Raw genomic sequence first — 9,250 nt, forward strand, 5'->3', positions numbered from 1 at the left:
AAAAATAGTTGTATATATAGGACCAAATTAGAAATTAATTAATTAAAATTTTTTTTTATCTATATCTATTTTGACTCCAATTCCCTATAGTGTTTGTGTAAATGACAAATTATGGGTTTACTCTTAATATTTCTAACAGAGATATGCATGATTTAAAACCCCACCTAATAATAAATGAAAAAAACCTATTTATTCCCCTTTATTTATTTCTACAACCTCACTCCGTACAGGACAGGTTTCGGCTATATATAAGAGATGCCTCAATGTTAAACGCTTGGCATCTTTATCATCAAAACAAGAACTATAAAAAGCACCCATCTAATTCATTTTACACTCACTCACTCTATCTCCAAATATGGAAATATCATTGCTCAGAGTTGCAGTTTCCATAGTTTCAGTTGTGGTACTAATAACATGGGCATGGAGAGTACTGAATGGGTTCTGGCTGAAGCCAAAGAAGCTAGAGAAGTGCTTAAGGGAGCAAGGTCTTAATGGCAACTCCTATAGGCTTTTTTTTGGAGACTTGAAGGAGATCTCTAAGATGACAATTCAAGCCAAGTCTAAACCCATCAACGTATTCACCCATGACATTGCGCCGCGTGTCTTACCCTTCGTCCATCAAGTTGTGACCAATTATGGTGTGTTTACAACAACTCTCGTATTTGTGATTTGAACTTACCAAAAAAAAAAAAAAAGGATTTTGTCAAACTTAGACTTCCAATTTGCAATCCATTCAATTCTAGCACACTTAAATTCATGAATGAATTTTAATTTTTCTGAAAGGAAAAACTTAGATAGGGTTATTTATGTACTATATATTCTGTTTAAAAAAAAATTTAATTCACATACTTTTTATTATATTTTTATTTTTATCATTGGCGATACAACACAAATAGTATTATTTTTTGAACGAGAAATAAATGCAATCCACTTATTTATTTGAATTTAATTGAAAAAACCATTATTATTAATTCCGTAAATTCCGGTTGAAATTGAACTTTTGGCCTGTATGAAGTTAGCCTCTATATTTTTTTCCTCTCATTATAAACATAAACTTCAGATCAAATCTGCTAGCAAATGAATTGAAAGAAAATAAAAGAAAAAAAGAGAGAATAAGAAAAAGAAGAAGAAGAAGAGAACAGAAATTCAGAGCCGTGGAGGAAGCTCAAGTTTTGGCTACCATTTGAAACTTTCTTCTTCAATTATGCATTTAAATTTCCGTGTCTCTAAAATTTTCAAAGACATAAAGTGAGATAACGTAACTGATGAGATTTTGAAATAAAAAAGAATAGAAGTGGAGAAATCATTGCACGTGGCTGGTGGTGGAGTGGAGTTTAGAGCTTCCTGGTTTATAAATATCCCAACAATTTTTGTTTATTTAGAAAAACCCAAACTTGATTATTTAAATAATCAATCTAATCATCACTTTATTATGACTTTCTTTTTAATAATCAAAATCCTAATATAAAGATTATCGATAGAAGGGGAAAAAGTCATTTTTGAAACAAGATTAATTATTTTTCAGGTAGTAAAAGCTGATGGAAGGACAGTCCAAAATTAAGTTTCAATGTGCCCAAATTATTGATAGATGATTACTTGTTTTATATATATATATATATATATAGACACACACATATATATGTATATATATATATATATATATACACACACACATATATGTGATAGATGATTAAAATTTCTATAATTTAAATAAATAATGGAAAAAAAAAATTGAGTGGAACACAACTATTTACAGTCTTCAGTAATTGGGTTCTGTTGGATTTGAATTTCGTTAGACCATTAAGGAATAAAGCTTAGAATATTGCTACATCCATTAAAAAAAAAAAAAATTCATCTAAATTTTCATACTTCTCATGAAAAAATTTATGACCACAACTTTTTGTGCCAAAATTTTATCACATTTTTGATACGTCAAATTATAAATAATAGATTCATATAAATGTAACAAATAACCTGTTATAATTTGCTTTATAAAATAATTGAAGGAAATATGGCAGTAAAAGTTATGGTTTTAGAATAACTTCTTTTACAAGCTTTCACATAACTGGTAGGTGAATCCCACTACAATACAAAAGCACTATGTGCCAAAATTGTGGTACATATTGTTGACACTCGAACAATATCCAAATATGGACACTAGTCAATAAGAGGTTTAGAAATGGGAAAATTACAACTTACCAACCTATTGTTTGGCTGAAATTTAAGTTGCCTATTTGTGATTTAAAATTTGACACTTTATCCACCTAAGATTTGATTGAAATTTAAATTGCTTTCCTGTGATTTGAAATCTCATGATGCAAGTGTTCCATTTGATTCTTTTTTATCTGATTTGATCTTGTATTTTATTTTATTTTATTTTGTTTTTGGAGGAGAAAAACATAAAAGTGAAGCAAAATCATATCTTTAACCATGTTTTAACAGATATGGATTAAGGAAATCTAATTGAACTAACCTCAGGTGGGTAAAGTGTGAAATTTCAAACTACAAGTAAAAAATTTAAATTTCAACCAAACTAGATATGGGTAATTTGTAATTTGCCCATTAGAAAATATTATCTCAAAAAAGAAACCACTATTGATTTTGGGATCTTTTAATAATAAAAAATAATAATAACAGAGGAAAAATTTAGATAATGTATTACATTCATGTTTTTTAAACTCGGATGGTTCAATTTTAGGATATGAACAATTTATTTATTGAAGCTAAGTATGAAGTAATTGCTTTTAGTCCCTAAGAAACCTAAAGTGATTGATTTTAGCCTCTAAAAAATTTTTTAGTGATGGACTTTAGTTTCTAAACTTAAATTAGTTGCTTTTAGTCCTTAATATGTCCAATGAAGTGATGATGTGTCAACTTTTAGTTTGGCCATATCATCTACAAGACTTAAAAGATCATTTTAAACTTTAGGGACTAAAAATCACTACTAAACTTTAAGGATAAATAATATACTTATTAAGTCTCATACATTTGAAATCTCAAAGGCCTAATGTAATTAAAACTCACAGATTATGAAATCCTAAAGAACTTATGTAAGTTCAATGGTGTGTGTGTGTTTATTGATATCTTCCTGACTTTATCTATCTCCTTATGTCAACAACCATAATTTGAACGTCAGATGTACTCAACTTTTTCTATACTAACACAAGCAAATATGCAGGTAAGAATTCTTTTACATGGATGGGCACAACCCCCAGGGTGCACATTATGGACCCTGAAAAATAAAAAGAAATCTTCTCCAAGATATATGACTTTCAAAAGCCAAATGCAAGTCCACTTGTCAAGTTACTAGCAACCGGACTTCCAAGTTATGAGGGTGAGAAATGGGCTATACACAGAAAGATTATCAATCCAGCATTCCATCTTGAGAAGTTGAAGGTTACTTTATTCTTTCCATCTGTTTGATGTTCATTTAAATCAATTTAGATGCAACAATGGAGTTTGAAGTGGAAAAGTCTATGTTTTAATTGGCTTTATTTGATAACAAAGTTGTATGTATTTTATTTAATCTTTTTAATGTATATTTCTCAGACTTAATTGTATTTTGGGTAGAATGTACTTGAGTTCATTTGCATTTTGTAAAAGTTGCATTTAGAGTCATCTTGCGACCTCAGGCAACTTGCTCTGCCCGCGAGTAACACGTGGCATAAAGTCAGGATCAGAGTGCTAATTAGGCAAGTTGCAACTGTCTTGCGACCAGCCAAGTCGCGACAAGGTCACGAGTTGCACGATTAGTGTACTTTGTTTTCTAAACTTTTTATGTCCAGCACACACATTCTAAGCTGTGGTGCATGACTAGGACTTTAGATAAGAGTGTAACTTATTCCTATACATCATTCTTATCATCTTAGAAGCCACACTCTATAAGAAAAGAGAGAAAAATTTTAGGATTTGGGCTAAAAACATTCTTCATCTCTTTTCCATCTCATTCATCCATTGATTGAGATTTGTATTCCCTTCATCTCACACCAATACACAAAACCTTGTGAGTTGTGAGTGAAGCCATATTCAAAATCCAATGTTTTTTGTGGTTTTCCATTGGTGCTTCAATGGAGGTGTTTTTGGAAAGTTAGGAGGAGAAAGGGCTCAGTACAGCTGGTTGATAGCTGGAACTTGGAGAGGTCAAGTGAATTAGGGTCATGGGCTTGGAGGTTTCATAGGATTTCTTTGTATGGCAACTAAATTACCTAGTGGAGATCTCCGGTGACTTGGTTGAGGGAGAGTTTTTCCACCTGGACTTCTACTTTCCTCTTCCTAAACGCTTCCTTGTGTTTAGCCTTGGTTTGCATGCTTTTCTCTTAATTTCAATATAACTCTTTATTTGTTATGTTTATTGTACCTTGGTGTTTGTGATATGAAAATTGGTTAATTACTTATATTTGACTAAGTTGTTAGTCTAGATTAAAAGTGATTAAGTCATAAAAAGTATGGTGTAGGTTTCTAAATATTTGCTAGGGTTATTTTAGCATCATTCAGAAGTGAAACTAATGATTAAAATGTTGGTGAAAATATTGTAGGTCATGAATATTTATCTTTTCTCAAAATTTATTAAAGCTTTTTCTCAAATTTTATTTCATCTTTTGCAGGATGTGGATTCCATCATTACAAACATAAAGTAGAAATATGTGCAAATATTTAGCATTTATATGCTTCAATTAGTTACATCTAACAGTAAAGATATTATGGATTCTCAAAACAAATAACACCCAAGATTATGTGTGTGCGCGTGTGCATATGTGCTTTACTACGTATGAACCACAGTTCACATTGACATTTGGTTATGGGTTTTAAACGTCGTAAAAAAGAAAAAAAGAAGAAGTCGCTGTATATCATTTGTGTTTACAACAACGTTTTTGGGTTTTTTGCGACTCTTTACAAATGTCGCCTAAACTCAGATTTCTTGTAGTGTGTTTTTTCATATTAGTTTGGAAGTTATGTGCCTAATAAGTACAATCCTTGAAATTTTTTCATCTTGTTTGCTGTAGAATATGTCAGCAGCATTTTATCTGTGTTGCAGTGACATGATATGCAAATGGGAAAGTTTGGTGTCTAAAGAGGGATCAATTGAGTTAGATGTATGGCCTTATCTGCAAACATTGATAACTGAGATGATTTCTCAAACAGCCTTTGGGAGTAGCTATGATGAAGGACGTAAGATTTTTGAACTCCAAAGAGAACAAGCTGAGCTTGTGATGAAAATTGCACTGTCTAGTTATATCCCGGGTTGGAGGTAAACCAAAACATTTCAATATCTACTAATAATTTGTAATCAAGTTTTTCTTACTGACTAAGTTCATTTATCAAAATAATCAAATTTAAAATAAATTACATTTTATATACTAAATTGTAAGGTAGTATTTGTTGGTTTTTAGACCTCTTAAAACCCAATTGATTTAACCTAGGTAATTAGCCAAGTGATTATTTAGTCAAATTAACAGATCTAGGTTAATACAAATATACCATATCAATGTATAGCCACGGAAAAATAAATAACACAACGATATGATAACCCAGGAAAACCAAACCGGTAAAAAACCTGGGAAGGATTTAACCTAGCTATCCTCAAGGTAAAAAGCAAATCCACTAGAAAGAATCGAAGTTCATACAATAAGACTTACAAGCCCCCACGCTCGACTTCTTATTGCTACCAACTAGAAGAACTTACTGACACGACCACGTGCAAACTCCGAATCCATGGACTCCTTCTTTCTTTGGCCTTTGCAAAACACAAACACCCCCGTTTGTGACTTTGAGATCCCACTCAAAAGTTTAGCAACACAAACACTCCTGTTTGTGACTCCAAGACCACCCTTGAAAGTTTAGATCATCAACACCTTTGATGACAAGAGAAGGCAACGACTTCTACAATACCGGATCTTGAGATTCTTCAAGGAATAACACCGATAGAAGACATAAGAGAGATTTTTAGGAACAAAACCCTAAATACAAAAGAGGCACACTCTTTTCTCTCTGAAAAGCCACATAAAAACGTGCTTAGGGTTTCCTTTATATACTGGGAGAAGTAGATTAGAAACCCTAATCCTAAATGGGTTTGAATTGCTGTTTGGGCTTAATTAAAATTTTGCAGATACAACTTTCAATCGGTCGAGCCTGTCTTTCAATCGATCGAACCAGACAGATTATGAAATCTTCTTCCTGCAGCTTGTATGTTCTTGAATCTTGACTTGAATCATCTTGAGCATTGTCTAATAAAACCTATAGACTCTAAGATCTATATCTAGACAAGTTTGTGTTTACGATTTGCCAATTGTTCTAAACATTTAGAACCTAACAGTATTTATTACATACACCCTATTTTACATATTCTTTTACGCACTCTTGGAACTCGTAAATTGAAGTTACTATTTTAGTGCATTTTAAGAGTGTGGAAGAATGTGTAGAATAATGTGTAAAAATGTCATTAAGCAAAAGTAAAAGTGTTATTAAGCAAAAGTAAATCACATATGCTTCATGTACGCTCGAGGTACCATTAATTTGAACCAATGGGTTTGAAGTTTCACTTACTAGCTTTGTGTTGATTTCCTAGAGCCATTTTTTCTTCCCAAAGAGCAGCCAATTAAGACCACAAAAAGTCATTTTGTGCAATAACGTAATGAGTGAATTTAAAAATTAAAAATCACTATAAGCGTATTTTAATTTGCTCTCATGTTTATTATAATATTTTTTAACTATAATAAGGATTTATTAATAGCCTTATAGGTCAACTAGTATTTTTTGGAGTTTTCAATGGAGATGTCAGAATTCAAATCTCTCTTTACCATTACCAGCATTGATGTGATTCAATTTTCCTTTTTTCCTTTTAGTGAGGGATTTAATTCACTTTATCTTGACTCATGTTTGTATGAATGGTTCACATGTAGGTTTTTGCCAACTAAAATAAACAAGAGGATGAAAGAAGTTGACAAAGAATTACAAGCTTCACTTAAAGGCATTATCAACAAAAGAGAGAAGGCAATAAAAGCAGGTGAAGCCATAACTGGTGACTTACTAGGCATACTTCTTGAGTCCAACTTTAAAGAAATTCAAGAACATGGGAACGACAAGAATGCTGGAATGAATCTCCAAGATGTAATTGAGGAATGTAAGATATTTTATTCTGCGGGACAAGAGACCGTCTCAGTTTTACTTGTTTGGACAATGGTTATTCTGAGTAGGTATCCAAGTTGGCAAGAACGTGCAAGAGAAGAGGTTTTACAAATCTTTGGTAAAAACAAACCAGAATATGATGGGTTAATTCACCTCAAAATTGTGAGTTCTTTAAATTAGTTTACATTGAATTGCTTCCAAGAAGAAATAGATCATTCTTTCCTTCAGATTCCTCGGAATACAAGTTATTTTTTGTGCAGCATCATGGATAACAACAAAAGCTATTGATAGAAGTATATATAGAATATTAAGATATAGGATTGATTTTCATGTGAAGGGACTGAAGTTAGACTAAAGGGTTTTACACTTTACACTATGCAGGTCCCAAAGGGAAATCATATATATGAGGACTAATATCAAATCTACATTTTTTTTTTCCTGTTTCTTTTTTCTCTTACAGGATCTTGTTTATTGCATAGGAACCTATTTAGTAGATGGAAGTATATATAGAATATTAAGATATAGGATTGATTTTCATGTGAAGGGACTGAAGTTAGACTAAAGGGTTTTACACTTTACACTATGCAGGTCCCAATGGGAAATCATATATATGAGGACTAATATCAAATCTACATTTTTTTTTTTTTCCTGTTTCTTTTTTCTCTTACAGGATCTTGTTTATTGCATAGGAACCTATTTAGTTGATAGAAGTATATATAGAATATTAAGATATAGGATTGATTTTCATGTGAAGGGACTGAAGTTAGACTAAAGGGTTTTACACTTTACACTATGCAGGTCCCAATGGGAAATCATATATATGAGGACTAATATCAAATCTACTTTTTTTTCCTGTTTCTTTTTTCTCTTACAGGAATCTTGTTTATTGCATAGGAACCTATTTAGTTGATTGAGGAAATTGCACCACCACATTTTTGTAGCGATGTGATAATAGATTTGAAAATAGGAGTACATTTAATCCCCCAAAAATTTTGAGGCTTTCAATCAAGTTTGACATACTTCGTTAGGCTAGTTAATTAGTATGAGATTTTATTGTCGAAGTAACCAAATGAGTTATTCAAATATTCGATCATTCACTAGGATGAATTTTTGTTTTCAAAACTTCTTTGAGTCAGCATTTTTGGAAGGGCATTGCTTCTATCAAAGATTTCTTAAATGAGTCTGATATGCATATCACTAGCTAATGAATTCCTACAATATATATCACAGGTGACCATGATTTTGTATGAAGTTCTAAGACTATATCCACCTTCAATTTCCCTTTGTCGAACTGTTCATGAGGAAACAAAACTCGGAAATTTGATTTTACCAGCTGGAGTTCAACTCTGCTTACCGGCAATCCTTGTTCATCATGACTCTGAACTTTGGGGTGATGATGCAAACGACTTCAATCCAAATAGGTTTGCTGAAGGGATTTCAAAAGCAACAAGGGGTCAAGTTTCATTTTTCCCATTCGGATGGGGTCCTCGGACGTGCATTGGACAAAATTTTTCTATGATAGAAGCCAAAATGATTCTGTCTGTGATTCTACAACACTTCTCCTTTGAGCCTTCCTCGTGTTATGCACATGCTCCTTTCTCAAGTATAACTCTTCAACCACAATATGGTGCTCACATTATTCTACGAAAGCTTTAGAATAGAAAATAGAAGTTGCTGTCAAATAAGCTTTGCATTCGTGACTAAAGCAACATCTCATATGTATATTGATACTATTGGCAAAGTGTCGTATCTTCCTTCGAAGGATACTATTTTCATTTAGTGATTGGCTTTTGAATAAATAATACTGAAGTTGTTATAAGAGAAAGTTATATCTTTCTTCCTAGTTTCTTTTAGTAATTGGCATTTGGATGGTAATATTGAAGCTGAAACAAGAGAAGGATTTTTTTTTTTTTTTGGGTGATAAACTGCCATTTCATTAAAGACTAGATAGAAAAAAAAGGCAGTACAACAATCTTGCCCACAAGCTTCCAAGATAGAAGGAGGAAAATTACACTTATTACAAGAGAAACCTACTCTAAGAGCAACAACATGTTTAGCAGCAGAATGAGGTGCTGAGTTCAGATCTCCTAACCCAGCAAAACTCACAACTAAAAAAAGATAAATT

General features: G+C 32.2%; 1 pseudogene; it reads left to right on the forward strand.

Annotated features, from left to right (window-relative positions):
* Window positions 1-355: 355 nt before the first annotated feature.
* Window positions 356-8,781, forward strand: LOC115988374 (annotated as a pseudogene).
* The last annotated feature ends 469 nt before the right edge of the window (window positions 8,782-9,250 follow it).

The sequence above is a fragment of the Quercus lobata genome, chromosome 5, assembly GCF_001633185.2.
Source record: "Quercus lobata isolate SW786 chromosome 5, ValleyOak3.0 Primary Assembly, whole genome shotgun sequence".
NCBI lineage: Eukaryota > Viridiplantae > Streptophyta > Magnoliopsida > Fagales > Fagaceae > Quercus > Quercus lobata.